The sequence below is a fragment of the Triplophysa dalaica genome, chromosome 9 (assembly GCF_015846415.1).
Source record: "Triplophysa dalaica isolate WHDGS20190420 chromosome 9, ASM1584641v1, whole genome shotgun sequence".
Taxonomy (NCBI): Eukaryota; Metazoa; Chordata; class Actinopteri; order Cypriniformes; family Nemacheilidae; genus Triplophysa; species Triplophysa dalaica.
In genome coordinates, this window is record NC_079550.1 from 14,828,201 (window position 1) to 14,847,676 (window position 19,476).

The following is a 19,476-nucleotide window of genomic DNA, read 5'->3' on the forward strand; positions in this document are numbered from 1 at the left end:
TAATGAGTATCCATCTGAGATGACGTATGTTAGACGGCTTGGGCGGAGCATCCCTCTTCTCCCCTCTCAACTGTCGGTCTGCTGAGAGTTCTATTTCAAAATGCAACAGATGTTTATAAACATACAATCAAATCTTTCATAAATGAAAGAAAGAAGTGATTTTGTTATCTTTTCACAGGCTTCTGTGGCTGCTATTTTCGATTCCTGCTCAATTCCCTGTTTTACAACAGATTTTTATGTATTATTAAATATGTACACGTTTTTAATGCAGTTCAATTTTCTAAGGTGTCACTTTTTACATTTAATAAAGAAAATAAGGAAAGGAAATGAATAAAGAAAGAAAGAAATACATGTATTAATTGTTCATTGTTTCTATATCAAAAAACCTTAACAAAATATGTCAATGTTGTCCTGCAATTCCAATGTGCTGTTAATTATATCATTAATAATCTAATTTATTAGCTGTTATTTCAAAATAAAACACAGGTCAAATTAACTATTTTTTTAAGTTATTCAGCAAAGTACACAAAATACTTGAGGAATATAGATAGACGGATCGATAATCAGTTAATTGTATTAAAATATGTAAGAATACTGTGCATATTCTGAAGTGTAAATGACTGACAGATCTATAGAGATCAAAGAAGCTACTAAGTAGCTCTATTTCTTTTTACTAACTTATAGACTTACACACGTTTTTTGCTATGGCTCTTCTAATCTTCTCATCACATTTGTTGAAAAATGTAGGCCTAATTATATCTACTGTGTGCAAACAAACTTTTGCTTTTTATGACTGCAGAATATTTTATGTCATTCCATAGCTCTAGACTTTATCCAACAGTTTTTCTGAAGTCTGTGCTGTTTTAGACAAGAAACTAATGTGATTGTTGACCGATGACATCAGCTAAGGGGCGGGGCTTTGCTTATGAAGGCTCTTAAAGAGGAGTAGAGTCCTTTAATGGAATCGATTCCATATTTTGGAGTCGACTCTCAATTATCAACGACTAGGAATCGAGGTATCGATTCTTTTAGCTTGAGGTAGTCAGTCATTGGTCTGTATGTAGGCTGTGTGTGCGCAATCGCGTATCTCCAATTTGAAGATTACAGGCCTGTGTTATGAAACTTTGTTAGAATATCAATATATTGCTTTAAGCATTTTATTTAGAGCAAACAATAACCTAATTTGCCTCAGTAACTTGCTAGAAAGCAGCATAGGGCAAACGATGAAGCATGGGGTGCTGAGGTTTGTACATCACAATTTATAGGTCTTTTGTAGCATAAAGTGCTGGTTTTGTTGTATAAATTGTAATTGCAGATGCAATTTATGAGGTGAGCAAAAAATCTGTTGGTGTGTCCTTAAACGATAAAAACGAATTGCAAATGACTTTTTGCCGTTCATCAAGGCCACAATGATCTAGGTTTTAAACTTTGTATTCATTTGATATAAAACAAAGTCTTCCAAGACTTTTCTTTATCAGCACTCTGGATGGCACTAGTTAATAAGGATGAGACAGGATTATGCTCAAACCTTATGCACAATCTCTGATTATGGTGATCTGAAGATGCTTGGTGATGTAATTGCACCTTGAAAATGTGCCCGTAATCCAGGGATTAGCATTATTAACATGCTCAGAGTGCTGTAAACATAATTTCCATATCACTCAGCATTTCAGATGCGATATTTCTGCAGGTTTTGGGTTCAAATGTGCACAGGGTAATAGTTCCCGAGACAAACTGTATATTTTACAGTGTATTATAAAACTTACAAGTATACCACTGTTTTTTTGTATAAATATTATTAATTTCAGTTTTTATTAATATAGCGCTTTTCCACATTGTTTCATTGTTGCAAAGCAGCTTTACAGGAAGAAAAAATAAGATATTAGTATTAGGATTAAAGTAACACGAGTCCATTTTTGCTCTTGATTGTTGACGGAGATTGCCTCGGCTGGAGCTGGAAGTAGGATGGCACACATGAAGTCCACAGGTTGTGGCATGAGGATGGCAGGTGATTATCTTCTGCTGGTGCTACAGTAGTGTAATCTGTAGTTTCCTCTGGATGGGTATCCTGATGCTCAGTCAGTTCGCAGGCTCTCAAACGAGGATGACACCAGGTGGTCCTACTTGAGCCGGCCTAACCTGTGGTTACGTAGGGGGGAGGGCAGAGAGAGAAAAATTAGCGTAGCTGCTGTTCATTTACTTATAAACAAGAGATAATACTGTTATGCATCAGGCTTTGCTGAAAAGATCTAGATTTAAATTGAGAGAGTGTGTCTGACACTCAAATAGTATCAGGAAGGCTATTCCAGAGTGTTGGTGCTACATATGAGAAAGCTAAACCCCCTTTGATGAATTTGGTTATTCTAGTAGGTACTATCAGAAGTCCGGAGTTTTGTGACCGTAGGGTGCGTGATGGGTTGTATCGTGGTAGAAGCTCTGTTAGAAACGCGGGAGGTAAACCGGTTTATGCTTTATAAGTGATTAGAAGTACTTTATGTAGTCTATACAGTACTTAATGGATAGCCAAGTGTAGGGATGATAACATTGGTGTTATGTTGTCAAATTTTCTTGACTTTGTAAGAACTCTTGCAGCTGCATTTTGAACTAACTGTATTTTTTAATGATGATGCAGGACAACCACTAAGTAGTGCATTACAATAATAAAGTCTTGAAGTAATAAATGCATGAATTTGTTTTTCTGCATCCGAAATACTCAGAATATTCCTCAATTTGGCAATGTTTTTAAGATGAATGAAGGCTGTTTTTGTAAAATATTATCGATGTTCCATAAGAATTGTAACACCTTTTGCCCTTTGTATATGCTCTAGTTCTAGTGATTTTTATCACTCCCTGCTGGACCTGTGGGACATCTTGATTTACCTTCATAATCACGAAGAAGCAACTCAGCAACATCACCTACATCAGTCCTCCAGCCAGCAGGTATATGACTTAAGCGGCACATCTGCTTAAACGCTCTGTTATTTAAAATGTAATCTTGATTAGGTTGTATCTAATGTATCTTTGTACTTGATTTTTAAGTTTGAAGGAATTTTTAGATAACATCTGTGATTTCTTTAGATTGAAACTGTATTTCAGTTTTAACCGGTTCATCTGAACATGTTGTTTTCATAGTGTTAGAATATAAATAATAAAGGTAAACTATGTAAGTTCCAGAAAAAAAAAACGTATTATAAAGATCATTTTCTGGAACTGTTGTAAGCTATCAGCTGCATATTAATGCTGTTGTTCATTTTGCTCAATTTGGAAATATTCAGCAGAGCAGGGCAGTATTGTTATACTGTTGTTGAGCTCTGATGTCGAAGAATGATTGTGTCTGTCTTTATATTGCATTTGCAAGAGCGTCTTTTTTACATTTTAGCTTTGCAGTGACGGCTGGAATGTGGTGCATATTGCTTGTGGTGTGCCAAGTATTTTTACTTCTGAAAAATAACTTAAAAAAAATGTCTTGCTGATTTTGCTTGAGAGTTAGTAACAAAACCATTAGAGTGGAACAAGATTAATGCAATTGTTGTTTTGTGTTCCCTTTTCATTAAGTACATTTTTTCTTGTTTTCAAATTCATAAAGTTTAATCTCTGTCTTTCATATCATATGACATTCACAAGCAGCAAATTTAGACTGTTTCACACAACACTGCAAAGGTGTCTCATTCACTCCTTTCTTTAAAATACATAGCAGAACAACTCTTTGGCCACATGATGGCAGTGTGATGTAAGGACTAGCCACATACCTAGACTCCTCTTTCTTTGTTCTCTTGCCAACACATATTGTGTGGTTTTTGTATATAATTACGAAGAACAGAAAAAATGTATCCTCGGGTTAAAATAAATAGCCTTTCACAGTTAATTTAATTGACTTTTTGCACATAATCGAGGTAATTTTGTCTCTGCTCCATCACAAACAAGAAAAACAGCGCCTTTGCGAACGTTTGCCAGCGCATACATTAAAACAGTGAGTCTGTCAGACAAACTGCAGTTTTGTGGCCTAATTGCAGCACTTATTTTATCATAATGGTATGGGTCTACAAATAAATGTGTTTTTCCTGAGAAACAAATGTATTTTTGAGAGGTTCTGAACGACACAGATGACCAGGCAGGAACTGGTTCGCCTGTGACCCAGTCAGTTTAAAAATAAATATTTAGGCTGTACAGCAGGGCTATAAAGAGAGGGAGACCCTGTGGTGTTTCTTTGCTCGCTCGCTCACTCTGTCTGAATATTCCACATCGAGTGTCACTACAGCGGCATGGTGTAAATTGAGGTCACAGTCACGCTTTGTTTTGTTTGCTACTCAGACTAACTTCTTAATCATCTGGCCCCCTCACACACATACACATTCACAGTCATCTGGTAGCTGGGTGTATATCGCAAGACGACGCTTTCTTGTTACAGCGAATGCTGCGTTGGTGCCGGCTCAGGGCAGGTACCCCATGCAGACGTGTTTAATTGTGTGCGTTCCCAGTCCACTATGACAAGTACATGTTCACATTGTGCCAGGAGAACAAGGGCAGCTTCGCCCAGAGTGTACCACTATATCTTCTCACGTGTGTAGGGGGTCAGAACTTAGTGGTCACGATGCTGATTGTATTGAGGCCAAAAGATGGCTTTAGTCATCTCTGAGTACACAGTTTTTGGGGGAAAAATGTCTGGTTAGAATAAAAGTTAATGTTGATAAGATGTAGTTTCTGATTAGCTGAGCTGTGTTCAATTGGGATCATAAAAAAATCCCTTAAAGTGATGGGTCACCCAAAAATGAAAATTCTGTCATCATTTCCTTACCCTCTTGTCATTTCAAACCAGTATGACTTTTTGGATATGACATTTAGGTATGACTTTCTTTCTTCCGCAGAACATAAAAGAAGATATTTTGAAGAAAGTTGGTAACTGAACAGCACTGGCCCCATTCACTTCGATTGTATAAACACAAAACCAATGCAGGTAAATGGGGGCCAGTTAACAGCATTCGTCAAAATAAATTATTTTGTGTTCTGCGGAAGCGTCATTTAGCTTTGAAATGACAAGAGGGTGTGTAAATGATGACAGAGTTTTATATTTGGCTGAACTATCCCTTTTAAGAAGCAGACAAACTGTACTCTGCTAATATTAAATTGCGTAGATCAGACACTTTGCGATGCCCTAAGAACACCTCTTACCTGTGGTTGAATCACTGTTATGCACAGCTTCTTGTCTCATAGGTTTGCAATATACCAGTAGTTCTTTTCCAGTCCAGAACACATGAGCCATAGTCTCAGTGTTTTGATGGTGACTTCTGTAAACGAGAAAGAAAGTTGGGTTGTGTTTGACTCCTCTCGTTTCCACTCCTCTTCTTCCTCTCATCTCCTCTTCTCTCCTCTCTGTCTAGGATGGTAAATAAGGTTGGGTGTGTGAGAATCTCATTACCAGGACACAAAGCGGCATTTCCTCTGAGGATTGAGCGAGGGAGTGAAGGAGGGGGCGAGCGGCCAGGCTCAATCACGACCGCGCTGATGGGGAGGGAGAAGGAGGCAGCTGGGTTCCTGCTCAGGCCTTCAATTTCCTCTGCAGTCCAGCCACTCAAGTGTGTAATTACTATGGGGTGTCATGAAGGTGCGATTCCTACTTCTTGTAACACTCACCCCCCAGCTCTCGGTTCCCCATGTCCCCTTGCACTCGCCCCTAGTAAACACCCCCTATCTCATTTCTGCATCAGGTGAGGGCACTAGATCCAAATACGTCTGGTGCTTGGATAGACATCCCAAAGCACGGCCTTTCCCTGATGGGAGTGCCCATTTTTCAGCTAGTTAGTGGTCTGCTTTCTCTTGCCGTTTGTTTGTTTATAAAGCCTATATCCCAAGGGGTGTTCAGGTTTCAAAAAACTTGTTTACAATAAGCATTATTAAAGATGAATGGTTTTGTCAAAATTATGTTTACGGTTTTACAGTGGCATTATTGAAAGATTAATTATTGCTGGTGGTTTTTGTGCATTGGGATTTCCAAATTCCAAAACCTGATTGGACAGACTCTGACCGCCCATTATAAAATGGCCCTCTGTGCTCACTGGGTAATTCCCAGAGGTCCTCCGATCCACACTTCTTCTCAAAGTGATCATGCCAGATTGGCATGCCCAGGCAGGCATAGAAACACATTGCGTCTCATAGCAGCTACTCCAGTTTTAGCCAACAGACTGGTGCTGGGGTGCGTGTGTTTGGGTGTGAGAAAGAGCTTGTTTGAGGTTCGTTATGCATTGGGGCTGGCTCTGATGCTTTGAAGCTGCTCAATGACCGCACTGGGCCCTCTCACAGCGGGAGGCGGTGAGCGATGCACGCTTGTCATTTGTATACAGCTGTTTCTTTTATCTAGTCCCCCTCCCTCTTTCCACTAGCACCACCCACCCCCACCCTCTCACTCTCTCAGCCTGCACCTTTCCCTCTGCCCTTTTGCAACTTCAGCGGCATTTACTGACAAAGAAGAGAGTGATCATCGGTTTACTGATAAGCAAGCAAACATGACTAGCCTGTGCTCCCTGGCTGCCTTGTGCCCGGCATGTATATTGCTTGGAGAGATGCGAGGGTTCGGCGTTGGATGGGGGTAGTTTGGGGAGCTTTCTCACCATCAGCCCAGAATGTTCTGGCCATGCTCTCAGTGAGAAACAGGATGCAGGTGCTCTGAAGCTGGTGTCAATTGCTGCTAATTGGTGCAGCAGGGCATAGATAGTAAATAAGAGGGCGGTGTTGTGATTGAGTGTTTTTGTGCAGCAGGGTGTGGTAAAGTTGCAGTCATGGTGTTTATAGGTAATGGATTTTCATAGTCTGTGCTATTTTTGGCGGTGATTGCAATAACTGAATGATTTTCGTACATCATAACACTTCACAATAAGGTTTTATTTGTTAACATTAACAATGAACAATACTTCTACAGCATGTATTTATCTGAATTCTTGTTAATTTCAGCCTTTACGAACACATTTTTTAAAGAAAAAAATTATATCTGTAACTAATAGCAGGTGAAGCACTGAATCCACATGCAGATAAAGGGTTCATATGACACAGCTAAATCGAATATTATCGTTTGTTTTAGATGTAATGCAATGTGTATTCTCAATTTAAGGTTCAAAAGCGCTGTATTTTCAACATGCCGTGCATGTTGGTATCTCCTCTTTGCCCCGCCTCTCTGAAACGTGCAGAGAATTTACAAAGCTCATCGAACATCAGGTTCCAAAGCAATTGTACTGACAGGTACGTCCACCTTACTTGCCAAATCATACCACGAACTGACGTAGATTTGTGGGGGTGTGTGGTTACACCAGGTGTTTCAGGCAGGTCTGGATGAGCATTAGCTTTAGATGGAATGCATCTTACGTTCAGACACTTTATTTTATTTTGTCTCTTTAATACATGCATGGGCAACTTATAACACACCAAAGACACATAAAACACGTGTTCACGCAATTTGACCCCTTTAAACATATCCGTTTTTCACTTGGATATAGTTCTTGTTGCTGGGCGCTGTCATAGCTGCAACTTTGCTTATTGTGACATTTCGCTACTTGCACCTCTATTAGCTTTTTTCAACATGTTGGCACAGTGGTGTGACCTGCATGGTCACTGGCGTGGAGTCCTTGGTGTCAGCGGTTTGAATCTGGCTTTGGGAGTGTTCTGTGCTTGTGTGTAAATCGAGTGCTCCGAGTTTGTTTTCACCTATTCTTCTCGATCTGGCTGTTTTTCACGCACGCTTGGCCCCGTATTGCTGCTTGAAGCTATATTAGTAAGATGTTACCGTAAATATAATTTATGTCATTTTCATTTTTCAAATGCATTTGTATATAATTTAACTTGATTTTTAGAAGCTTCAAAATATCTGAACACTGAAGGTAACCTGTGACTTCTATTGTATGGACACAAAACCAGTGAATGTGCACTGCTGTGGCATCATGTATAACTTGATACCTCATTCAAGTGCTCCAGGCAGACAAGTCCGCCATCTTGGAGCGGTCCACTAACGTCACTCACAGTTTGCTATGATGTCCCAACACTGCGCAGCCATGGCTGTGAAAACCACAAGATTAAATTCCTGAGAAATTGGATTACCTTTCATTGTTGTCATGTGTTAGTGCAGTAGATATAATGTTTGTGTTTACACAACGATATGTTTTCATAATTATAAACAGTAAGCTTGCAGTGTTTTCCCACAGGTTTTTTTTATATTTGTGACGTCATCAGGTGTTGGTGTTGGTGTTAGCACTTCATATCTGTTTTTCTTCTACTCTCTGATCGGTCACATTATACTGTATTTTACATCTGAATGCTACCAGCAGTCACTTTAACTGCTGCTAAAATCCTGATTTATAAACGCAACATCATCGGACAAAATCACAACACCGTACATCTACATTATAGAGTGGCTATACTGTATGCTGTATCATGGACGCTTCTTTTATTTTAAATTCAAGTGACAGAGAGGCGAAGGGCTCGCACACACATGGAGCTCATCGGAATAGAGTGCATGGGAACATATAAGAGGGGGACATGCATGCGGCCATGTGCCACTCACACCAAACAAGTCAGGAAAGCGAGAAGATGCGGATACGCTGTTTAACCACTAGTTAATCGACCACAGATACAGTCATTATCACGGATGGATAAAAAAATGAAACGCCAAATATACTTGGGCGGGATTAATTTACCTGGGCATACCGCCAAAGTCAATGCATTGTATGGGAAAAGCAACAGACCGGCTCGCACCATTCCAATATGGCGGACGACCTATGTATAGCGACCCATAGAAAAAGACGCTAATGTGGCATGTAGTTATTTGTATCTATGGGTTCGCTTGCCAACATTCCTCAAAATATCGTCTTATGTGTTTCCTCAGCCAAACCCTAAATTATCTATAAAATCAGAGGAAAAGGATAGGTGAATAATAACAATGGTGTAGAAGCCCCTTACCTAAGTTGGAAGTTTAAACGTCACATGTACTTTTAATGTATCCCCTAAATCTGATAGATATAGAAATAGATTGAAATGTTGTCCCAGATTTTACATGATGGTTTCCCAGGTTTAACATGATGTTGCCAAAGGACAGCTCTCAATTGGCAAAGTGTATTGACAGCGCTTGTATTAACTCAAGCACAATCATGGACTTTCAAGGCACGTACATGTAGCATCTTTTCCGCATCAACAAGTAATAGACAGTAAACCATACAGTATAAATACTAAAAGTGACCTATTGGTCTCCTTCCATTCCTTTGTGTAAAAGGAGAGGTCAAGTTCTTTTAAACAATCTTGTCAGACATTTCTTGACCAAATTCAATCAATACTGACTTATTTCCATTTGATTACGTTGATGGATGTGTTTAATTTTTCAGTGGTATTTATTGTGTAGTCAAACCAGAGCGATGGGTTAAATTTGTGTCGGACAGAGGTGATTTAGCACAACAAATAAGGAGACACTCATCTCGAGCCTATTATAAGTTTTTGATTAAGAGTGGACAGCTTGGAATGAGTCATATACATAATCTGGCTGTAGTTATGTCCTGATTCTGATACATAGACTGCGGGAAATCAGCAGCTATTGTGTATTAATCATGTACTGTATGTTTGAATGATATGTATGTGGAAGGAGGGAAATAGAAAGTGATTTAGAGAAGTCTACGAAATTTGCCCTGGCACATGAGAGGGGGTAATATTGACGGATAATGGCTTTCTTCTCTCTTGATTGGTTTCTTCAAACCCTTCATTTTTATTATCTTCCAATATCCACTGTCATCTACACAGTAAACACTGTTTTAAAAAATAATTGCTTTTTTTCTGTAATCAGTTTTCCATTACTCACAATTTACAGATTTATCGTTCATGAAGATCTGTTTATATGGACCATTATCGCGAAATAGTCTTTGCAGCCTGTGCTCTTTTACCGCGTGACCGCAGACCAGCAATAGTCTGATCGTGTCTTCCTAGTGGAGACAGAAAGGGAGTTGTGGGAAGGTGTCACTGCTCAGATCTTCATCTCTACATCCTCCACTCCCACATCTGCACAGGTCACTGGTTACGGTTATTCAAACTCTTTCACACTTCCTTTGCCCCCCTCGTCCTCCCGCATCACTCTCTGTCCATCATTTGGATGGAAAGGACAGAAGCATTTATGTATGTTTGGTTTTATTGTGTCTTTATGCTCGTCACAAAGACTAAACTCTCTCAGCGCTCAGAGTTTGGGGTGACTGCCTAAAGCCTCGAATGCTTCTGATTATAGCCCACGTCAGCTCCTCGAATCACTGTGGCTTTAACGCTTCGTCCATCCCACACCCTTCGCTCCTGCTCTGTGGTTTGGCCCAATTCTGTATTGCAGTGATTTAGTCTGTGGATGCTCTGCTTGCTCTCAGTTTGGCAGAATGCTGTTAGCACAATAGTGCCAGGACTGAAGAATATAGCAGGTGGTGTCCAGTGTTCTGACAATAACAGGACAAGGTAGCAATCAGAACTTATTTGAAATGTCATTGTTGAGAGGACGGTTGATGTCGTTATGCTTCTGTCAGGCTTTGACATAGCGTTGTGACGTCCACAAAGACTTAAGACAGTCTACAGCTGGACCAGTAGATTTTGTGGGCATGTAAATCTAGAGGTGCTTGTGTCTGGTTGTAAAGAGAATTATGTGACCCGCAAGAACTTGTTGTTAGCTTGGGGCACTTAAAGGACATTGAAAAATGTGTTTATCATTACTTCATACAATTTTTATGTTCCATTTTTAACCATCGCTTTTAACAAAGATTTTTTTTTGTCATTTCTACCCGATTCAACTTGATTTTCTAAATCAATAATCCTAAAATTAAATGATGTTTAATTAACAAAGTTCGGGAGCAGCCGGAGCAGATAATCAACCCGGCGGATCCGCTATCAGCAATCACTGCATCTACCCTATCAACTCAAGCGAGCTCTTCCATAAATAGACAAAGCTGTCTTACCTGCGTTATCTCTACAAGTCTTCAGCATCCCTCCACCACCCTGGATCCTCTCCTCCAGAGCCATTGTGAGAGAGAGTCACATCTTCTTTGTTGACTCCAATGGAACAGTTTTTAAAAAGTTTCTATAGATACCGGTAACGCATGGAGCTGCGACTAAATAGACTGAGCTAAACTTTTAACCCAATTAAAGACGAAAGCCATATTATGATTAAAAAATGAAAGAAATAAAGCATTTAAATAGAAAACATAACTTCCTGGATCTATCTGAAGGCTCCATGAATCACGTGACACGGGCTCTTGATAATTCCCGGAAGTTACTAGTTACGCATGGAGCTGCGACTGAACAATTTTGGCTCAGTTTTTTTTATTGTTTGAGTTCAAGGCTCTCTACAAAGTTACAATATAACTCAGATTTTTTTTTATTCACGCTTGTGAAAATGAAATATCTTACTGTTATGTTAAATTATTTCAAGTATCTAAAAAATTCTTAAATCAAGATTTACTTGTTTACATTTTTAATTGTTTTATACATAAACTTACTTTAAGGAGCAATGTGGAGATTTTAGCGGCATCTATCAATGAGGTTGCGAATTGCAACCAACAGCTCACTCCACCCTCCCTGTTGTTCCGTTTTTGCTTCTTTGCTGAAGGAGATAAGATATTAATGAAACAATATTTATTATGTAGAGCAGTTTGTCCTTTTAGGACTACAGTAGAAATAACATGGTGAATTCCATATAAGGGGACCCGCGGTGTACGTAAATATAAATAACTCATTCTAAGGTAATAAAAACATAATGCTTCATACACCCATGAAGACATCATTTATATTACAGTACGTTGCATTTCTGTCACTAGAAATAAATCCTTTAATTCTTATATCTTCTTTCATAAAACAAGACTTAACATCTTAGGTCACCTTCCATTGTTAAGTAAATTAATCTTGATTTAAGATTTTTGGATATTTGTACTAGAAAACTAGACAAAAATGCTTATTTGTCAGTATTTTAGCATGTCCTTTATAACTCATCCCTGCTTTCTTTTTCTTTCTTTTAAACCTCTTTTTGCACGAGAAAATAAGTCTTTTCTGCCACCCAGAGATTCTTTTTTCTTATTGTCTGATAACCACTTGAATGCCTCTGGCTAGCTTGGATAAAACCCCATTATTACAAGAACACCAAAATGCATGTATGTAGTTTTGGTGTAATTTCTGCGTCCCACCTATTTCTCATTCTGAAATGAATTCGAGATGGAAATAGAACCAAATTTTCAACTGGAACGTTGAAGGAAATGAAATATTTAACAATGGTAATTTTCCTTACTCGAATTTACAAAATTGTAGAGGAGCTGGAGGAGCAATTTAACACGGAGGCAGAGTACAGGAGCTCTCCCAATCAGACGTAGTGAGATTTAGTCTTAAGTTGCCCTTTTTCCTCCTTCGAGTGGAAGTAGATGGGCACTGAAATGGTCTTAAGAGGAAAAGAACGACACAAGCCGAACATGGTTAAGTGAACTTGTCTTACAATCACCAAACCCTTCAGTTGGCACCTTACCATCAGAGTATATTAATATATATGACAAATTACACTTGCTAACTTGTTAGCATTATCTGTGTTTTGTGAGGTCATCATATGGATGCTGTTGATTTTGCAGTGCGGGCGTTTGTGGCCCTGCTTTGACCCTACAGACGACAGAGATTGATGATTCGGCTCTCAGCATTAGCGTGTCTTCCTTCGAGAAGCTGAGACGGCACATAGCAAAGGGTAGGGCTCTATGTTAAGAGGATTACTAACTTGAAAAAGGTAGCCGTCATTTAATTGAAGGCTTACCAGAAGCTGCTAAAAGAAAAGTCAAATTGAAGGTATTTCCCTGCCCAGAACATCCTGAAGGGACCACATTTGACAAAGTACATGTGTTTTTCCCTCCACGTCTCCTCCAGAAGCACGCATCACGCTTTATCGTGGAGTCTCAGCCTCTTAAAAAGGTTTACACGTTTCGGAATGTTAATCGCGCCTTCAACTCGTATTTCTCAAATGCTGTGATCTAGGCTTCCGTGGGGTGAATCTTTTGCATGCAAGGTTGTGTCAGGGCATTAAACGGGAAACCGTCTTGCTTTACGAAAGTTTGGATAAGAAAACGCTCTCTTTCATACACCATTCCAGCATAAATCAAAAACTATGTAGATTCTAAAGCAGCCAGTGTATTGTTTTGTCATTGTGGCATGATGGTCTTGTAAGCGATATTTTGCTATATTTTTATGGCTATACTATGTCGTGGAATGTGCCAGGGCAGCTCCCAGCCCTCGGAAAACCATCCGACGTGTCACTATGAAAAGTGGTCTTGTAAGAGAAACATAATAACAGTAAAATGAATTTACTGTAAAGGCTGCCACGCCGTTGTGCAGGAGTGTGTTTCAAAGCGGACCACATACAAAGACAAATGCACTTTGAGCGGTAACTGGGCCTGCTGGGGTTCTTCTATAGATGATATGGTTGATATCGCAGTGAATGACTTCTTTAGGATCGTAGGAGGAGTAGGATGGAAAAGAAACGCTGCAGGTAACTGATGACCTAATCTGGCCTTCAGACCCTGGGCTGTGATTCTGAATCAGACACGGAGAAGACAACCACACACCCTTTATTATCTGACATACATGCCCTGATTGGACTTGCTATGGAGCTTTTTTGAGGCGTGTGTATTTGTATCCTTACATTGGGCGAGTCTGATAGAAAATCAACACTGTTTTTCAATGATACTGGAGCTTGAGGCTGAAGGATGAGCCATAAAGAGATTATAAGCAGATTGCCTACTAACAAAAATGCTTTTTTTTTGTAGGTTGATTGAAGAGCAAAGTCAACATGAAATCCATGCAACAAGTTTCCGCTTTTTAAAATATACATAGAAGCTGAAAGTCAAGTTCACCCTGGACAGCATTTGCAAGTATACATTTTTACATTGATAGTGATTTAATGCTGGTTAATGTTAATAAAGGTTACAGCAATAAATGAAAATAACCATGGTAACTACTGGCAAGATTTCAGAAAGGCTAAATATCGCTAGAGGTGTCACGGTGTAGGTTGGGTTCAGTAATTAGCTGTATATAAAGGCTGTAGAAGTCCACGCTAATGTCCTAATTTAGATTTCTTAGTAAACGTGTGTTAGTTGACAATTGGGTTCATGTGCTATCACTGCTTTGCTTTACATTTGCTGCTCATGCTGTCTGTGGATCAGGATGGATGACTGGCTCATTTTCGCTCTTTAATGCAGGATTACTGCCTTTTGCCATCATTTGATTAGACAACCCAGGGCCTTGATTGCAAAAAGGCAGATTTGTTTTGTGGCCCTCAAAGGTAATCACCAGCATCATTGTGTCCCTCCTTCTGCAATTGTAAGGCGTTCGTGGCACACGCAGAAAAGGTGCTGTCTTCAATTGCCCCTCGCCTCCCTCCCCATCACCACTCCTCTCTCTGAATTAAATCCTATTAAATTAGCCTTCACTCTCCATGCAGTTGTTTTTGTTTGGCTTGTGTAAAGATTCTAGCTGTGTGTGCCTGCTTCGTGAGTGAAAAGTGGATTACATTTCCCCCCCTCCTCCTTTCCAGTCAGAAGTAAAAGCGTTGGTACACCTCGCGCATTTGGCTGAATGTTAAGCGCCGATTGGCTGGCGTCCACGCGCGGGGTTTGTTACAGAAATTTTTCATGCTAATGAAAATTGCAGTGTGTTATTTCTGTAGTGCTGTCAAATCAAGGTAAGAGCCACAGAACCTAAAGTGCCAGAGATACGCCGCGTATTTAAGTTCAATTGCTGCCTTACAGACGAGGAGTGGGGATCGCGTCTGTTAGTCGGTATCGCTGTAGAAGATTGGAGCAGTCGGGCTTTCTGTTACCCATCATTCACAATCACTCTAAGCATCGCTGAGCTCCACCAGCTGCTTTTCTGTTCAATAACACATTTCTACATGTGTACATATAAAAGAAAACAAATAGCAGACACTAATATAGTCTATCTGTGTATATGAATGTGAAGTTCAAAAGCCTTACAACTTTTAGCGTTGTTCAAACAAACCACCTTAAAACTAATTTATTGGCAAATTTGAGTTCTTCGAACACTTTGTTGCAATTGCTTGAAATCAAATAGCTGCAGTTTTCTTGTCATGGGTAATGACTGAAAATGAGTAATGAATGAAAAGTGTCACATTATTCAAAATTATCCTCACTACGATGCATATTAAGTCAAATAAGACACGAGAAATGTGATGAATCACATAGACTCGTTTGGGGTTTTTCCGCTAGATCACCTCTTGTATTTACAGTGCTTTATTTGTGCACCATGTGTTTGCCAATTAGGAACTCACCACTGTTAGGCACCCAATTTTCTGCCCTAGCTGGGTAGTTAGCGCTCATATTAGGATGAGTCTCTCTGCGATCGCTTTCCAATCTCCTGGTTGGCGGGGTGCCGCATCGGGCTAATTTAAGGGAATTATTGTGATTGTTTCCATAACGCTGATCAGATTATTGCCCAGCGGGGCCCACTTGCCCTGGTACACTTATTTCTTTGATTTCTTTTTGTCTCTCTCTCCCCTACTTTTTAAGTGTCTATTAGCAGGATAAAATTTGTATTTGAAATGAAGGGTGTTTTTTTTTAATAGTTCTGATCCAACATCAGCTGAAGTTGAGACTTAAAGGGATACTCCACCCAAAAATAAACATTCTGTCATTTATTGCTCCACCAACCCTCACCCCCCACCAATGTGTTTTCTGGGACAACAATGGACACCAAAAGATAAACATTCACTCTCATGCTGGTTTTTGTTGGTTTAAGATGGTCTTCTAAACTGGCTAAGCTGGTGTTCATCTGGTTCAAATTGGTCTCCCAGGCTGAGGGGCCGGTTGCATGAACTACTTATTTTTTCGTCATAACTTCTTAAAGTCAGTTACATGACAAGGAAAATTTGTCTTATTGAAATCTGAAAAGCAAGACTGATTGGTCTAAATATTTGCTAGTCAGTGAGACTAGTTGTTTAGACGCAGTCTTATCTTAGCGGCTAAGTTTATGCAACTGGCCCCAAACCTCACAGACTAGCTGAGACCTTAAAACCATCTTAAAAATTTTTGTGACGTCTTGTGTGCTGTGCATACAGTGTATGTTTCACAAGTTGCAAAGCAGAAATTAGTAGGTCGTGAGAAAATCTGTAGCGATTCAGCATGGGCCAGTAGGTTTAGTTTTTGTTGTTTGTCTAAAATATAACCAATATGTCCAGCTGTCCTTCACGGACTTCAAGCTAATTTCAAAGATTTAAGTTTCAAAGCACAAATGAATTCATTGACCTAAATGAATGTACCTTTGGGAAAAATATAAAGTATATCATAGATATATAATATCCACTTTGCACGCTATATGAGATTATAGAAATTGCTTTTGAGCACAAACTTCACTTGTTTAAAATATGGTTTGTATTGAGAATTCTGGTGCTAAAATAAAATAAAACGGGAATGACATCATTCCCTTTCCTGCCCAAGTCCTTTTTGTGGCCTCGGTGAAGTTGAGCGGCCTGATGTTTTGATCAATGGTGGCTTTTCTCTCTCTTTCCTGGCCTCAGTTTGCGCCTCCTGAATAGGCTAACTCATTACTGTAATGAACTTTATAATTACTTTGCCTTGCTTTGAGGAATGAGTCCCATTTAATAAGATTGCCCTTTATTTCATTTACTTGGCCTGGGCACTCCACTTGTGGCCATTTTCCATCTCAATAAACCCCTTATCCTTCAAACAGTCAATACCTTTCTATCAGAAGGCAGAGACGCTCTCCTGAAGTGATAGTTTACGTCTTTATATGCTGGTGTATTTTCTGTGTTGAGTCTAGCCTTTACCAAAAAATGCTTTTGAAATATATCTAATAGTGTTTAGTGAGTATGCAGGATTGGCGCTCTATGTGAACCCTGTGCAATTTAAGTTATTCATGTTCTGTCTTAGAGGATTCAAACTATTGATTCATACTACTGTCACCTTGCACACTTTTTACATTTTGAAAAAGATATTATATGAAATTTAAAACTACCACAAAAATAGTTTTAAGAGCATCACTTTTGTTTTTATAACATAGCATTAATCTGTGAAAACGCATCAATGGTCAAAGATATTTGAACTTGCACTCTATATATATGACATGTAATTTTGAGGCATCCGTTGCACGTACACAATAACACCTTTACATTTGTAAAAGTAATGTGATTTTGTAATTCTGGTTGTATAATCATGGTAGTAGTTGCTTTAGTGTGGAGTGGGAACAAGGAAGATTTCATTTTCTTCTTATTTAGAGTTGTCAGACGGCATTAAATAAGCATCCAGTTGCAGGGCACTGTATTCACCCTCCTTAATTAACACTTACCACAGTAGATATAAGACGAGTTCATTCTTGCCTCTGTATAATAGAACCATCACATTGGCAGGAAAATTATGTCTCTTTACAGTGCTCTTTATATTTTTCGTTCCTTTTAGAAGTGATTTAGTTCTTGGTTTGGGGGGAGTGGGCCGTTTATCCCAGGATTCTGCCGTGTGTCAGTTTGGTCTGCCGGTGGCTTTTGGAGGGCAAATTTTCTAAGTTAGAGTTTCTTTAAACTCGGTGTACCCTTTTTTTAGGCATTTGGTCGTTTATCAGATAGATGTATAGCAACATATATATAACTAACAGTAAATCAGTTATAATAAGAATATTAATGAATTGAGCAGGTGAAATTATTTTTGATGGTGATGTAGGTGGATCGTTTGAATGCGTTCTGAGAGTATCTCTGTTCCTAAGTCTATTCCTTTTCATTTTACTCAGTTGCCCCATTGCCAAAAGTAAACTTACTATGTGTGTTATGATAATTTACAAGCCAGCATTGTATGTAAAGAGAAGCAAAATACAAAAAGACAAATAAAAAATATATTTTAATAAACATGTTTATTATGCAGAACTGAACTAACTTGCAGATAAAATAATTTGGCTATCTAATGAATTGTAAATGTTCACCCACAACAATTATGTTGTTATATGCAAATATTAAAAATGAAGCAACAAAGAAAGTTGAAAATGAATTGTGATCATCCAAGAACATATAAAGGATGAAACCTGTCTTCATGCAATGCTACCAACTGACCCACAGGTGTCTCTCTTTTTCTTCCCAAATGTTGGATGTGGTTGTGAACTGTATCTGTCCCCCTCATTCCATTCCGCACTCTTCCTCAGAAAATAGAATGCCTGTATCTTACAAACCGCAGAGCCCATCTCTCTAGTCATTCAGAACACAGACCCTTTGGACTACGAGATCTGGAGGTGTGAGCCACAAAAAACACAGGCGGCCATAATAATGTCCCTCGTGCATGAGAGCAATCTTGCACGTTCTTGTGTGTGGCTGTCCACTGATGCGAGCGACTCTCATTTTCTGGTAAATTGCAGGGCTGTACAGGTGTAATACAGCGTCTGGGCGGAGAGCTGAAATTTGGAGGATGTTACAAGTGTATGTTAATGTCTAGCAGTGCATCTTTTCTCTCTGATGGTGATTGCTCTTTGGTCTGAGTCTGGATACACACACAGCTGTATTTACTGTAATATATTCTGAAGACCCAGAAGAAAGTAATGTAGAATTGAACAGGGGACGTCTCTTTATGGTCGTCATTAACATTAACCCCAGAAAGCGAGAGGGCAAGGCAGAAGGTTAATCCCATGCACTTTAATGGATCGAGACAGTTATAATAAATAACATCTTACCTCTGTATCTCAGTTGATTGATGGCCATTCAGATATTACAGGAATCGGTGGACACCTCGCTGGCATGATGCTTTTAAAATTTTGCAGATTTGTATTTGCTTATTCATTTTTTTTCTGCCTAAACCTTAATGTTTGTATTGAAAAAATCTAAAAGTTTTGAGCCATGGGCTAGCAGTTAGCACACATGTTGTGGCATGTTGAGTCATTGTGCTCACATTGGTTGCACTAGTTCAAATCTGGCTAAAAACGTTTTCCCTCCCTGTATCTGCCTCATTTCCTCAATAAGTGTCCAAAATCTCAAGATTCAAAAATGTCATATTTTTCCTACATTATGTGAATGTTATAGTTTTTCTATATAATATATATTAAGACAAGTGAATGCATAAACGTTTATCATTTAAAAATGTTTGCCATTTAAGGTCTTGAAGCTTTTTTACCATCTAGTCAAGTGGCATTTTCAAGAAAATGAGAGTTGGTTGTAGGGCTATTCACAAATAATCGCATTAAGAGGAAAAAGTTTGTTTACATAAACATAAACGTATATATGTTTATATATATATACATATATATATATATATTAAGAAAAATAATAAATTAAATAAATGTGTATATATAATTTTATATATATATATATATAATAACAATTATATATTAATATTAATATATACATCCAAATATTTCCTAAATATATACATGTATGTGTTTAGAAATGCAAAATAAATATGCATTGTGCACAGACATGTATAACTATGTTTAACACAACTTTTATTCTGA

At 38.8% G+C, this 19,476-nt stretch overlaps 1 long non-coding RNA gene across 2 annotated transcripts; it reads left to right on the top strand.

Annotated features, from left to right (window-relative positions):
* The first annotated feature begins 935 nt into the window (after positions 1-935).
* LOC130429220 (uncharacterized) lies at positions 936-5,782 on the top strand. Of its 2 annotated transcripts, none has more exons than XR_008907552.1 (3): positions 936-1,016; positions 2,829-2,940; positions 5,379-5,782. It is a non-coding gene; the product is annotated as an uncharacterized LOC130429220 (long non-coding RNA). The 2 variants fall into 2 exon arrangements; XR_008907551.1 differs by lacking the exon at positions 936-1,016 and adding an exon at positions 1,080-1,243.
* The last annotated feature ends 13,694 nt before the right edge of the window (positions 5,783-19,476 follow it).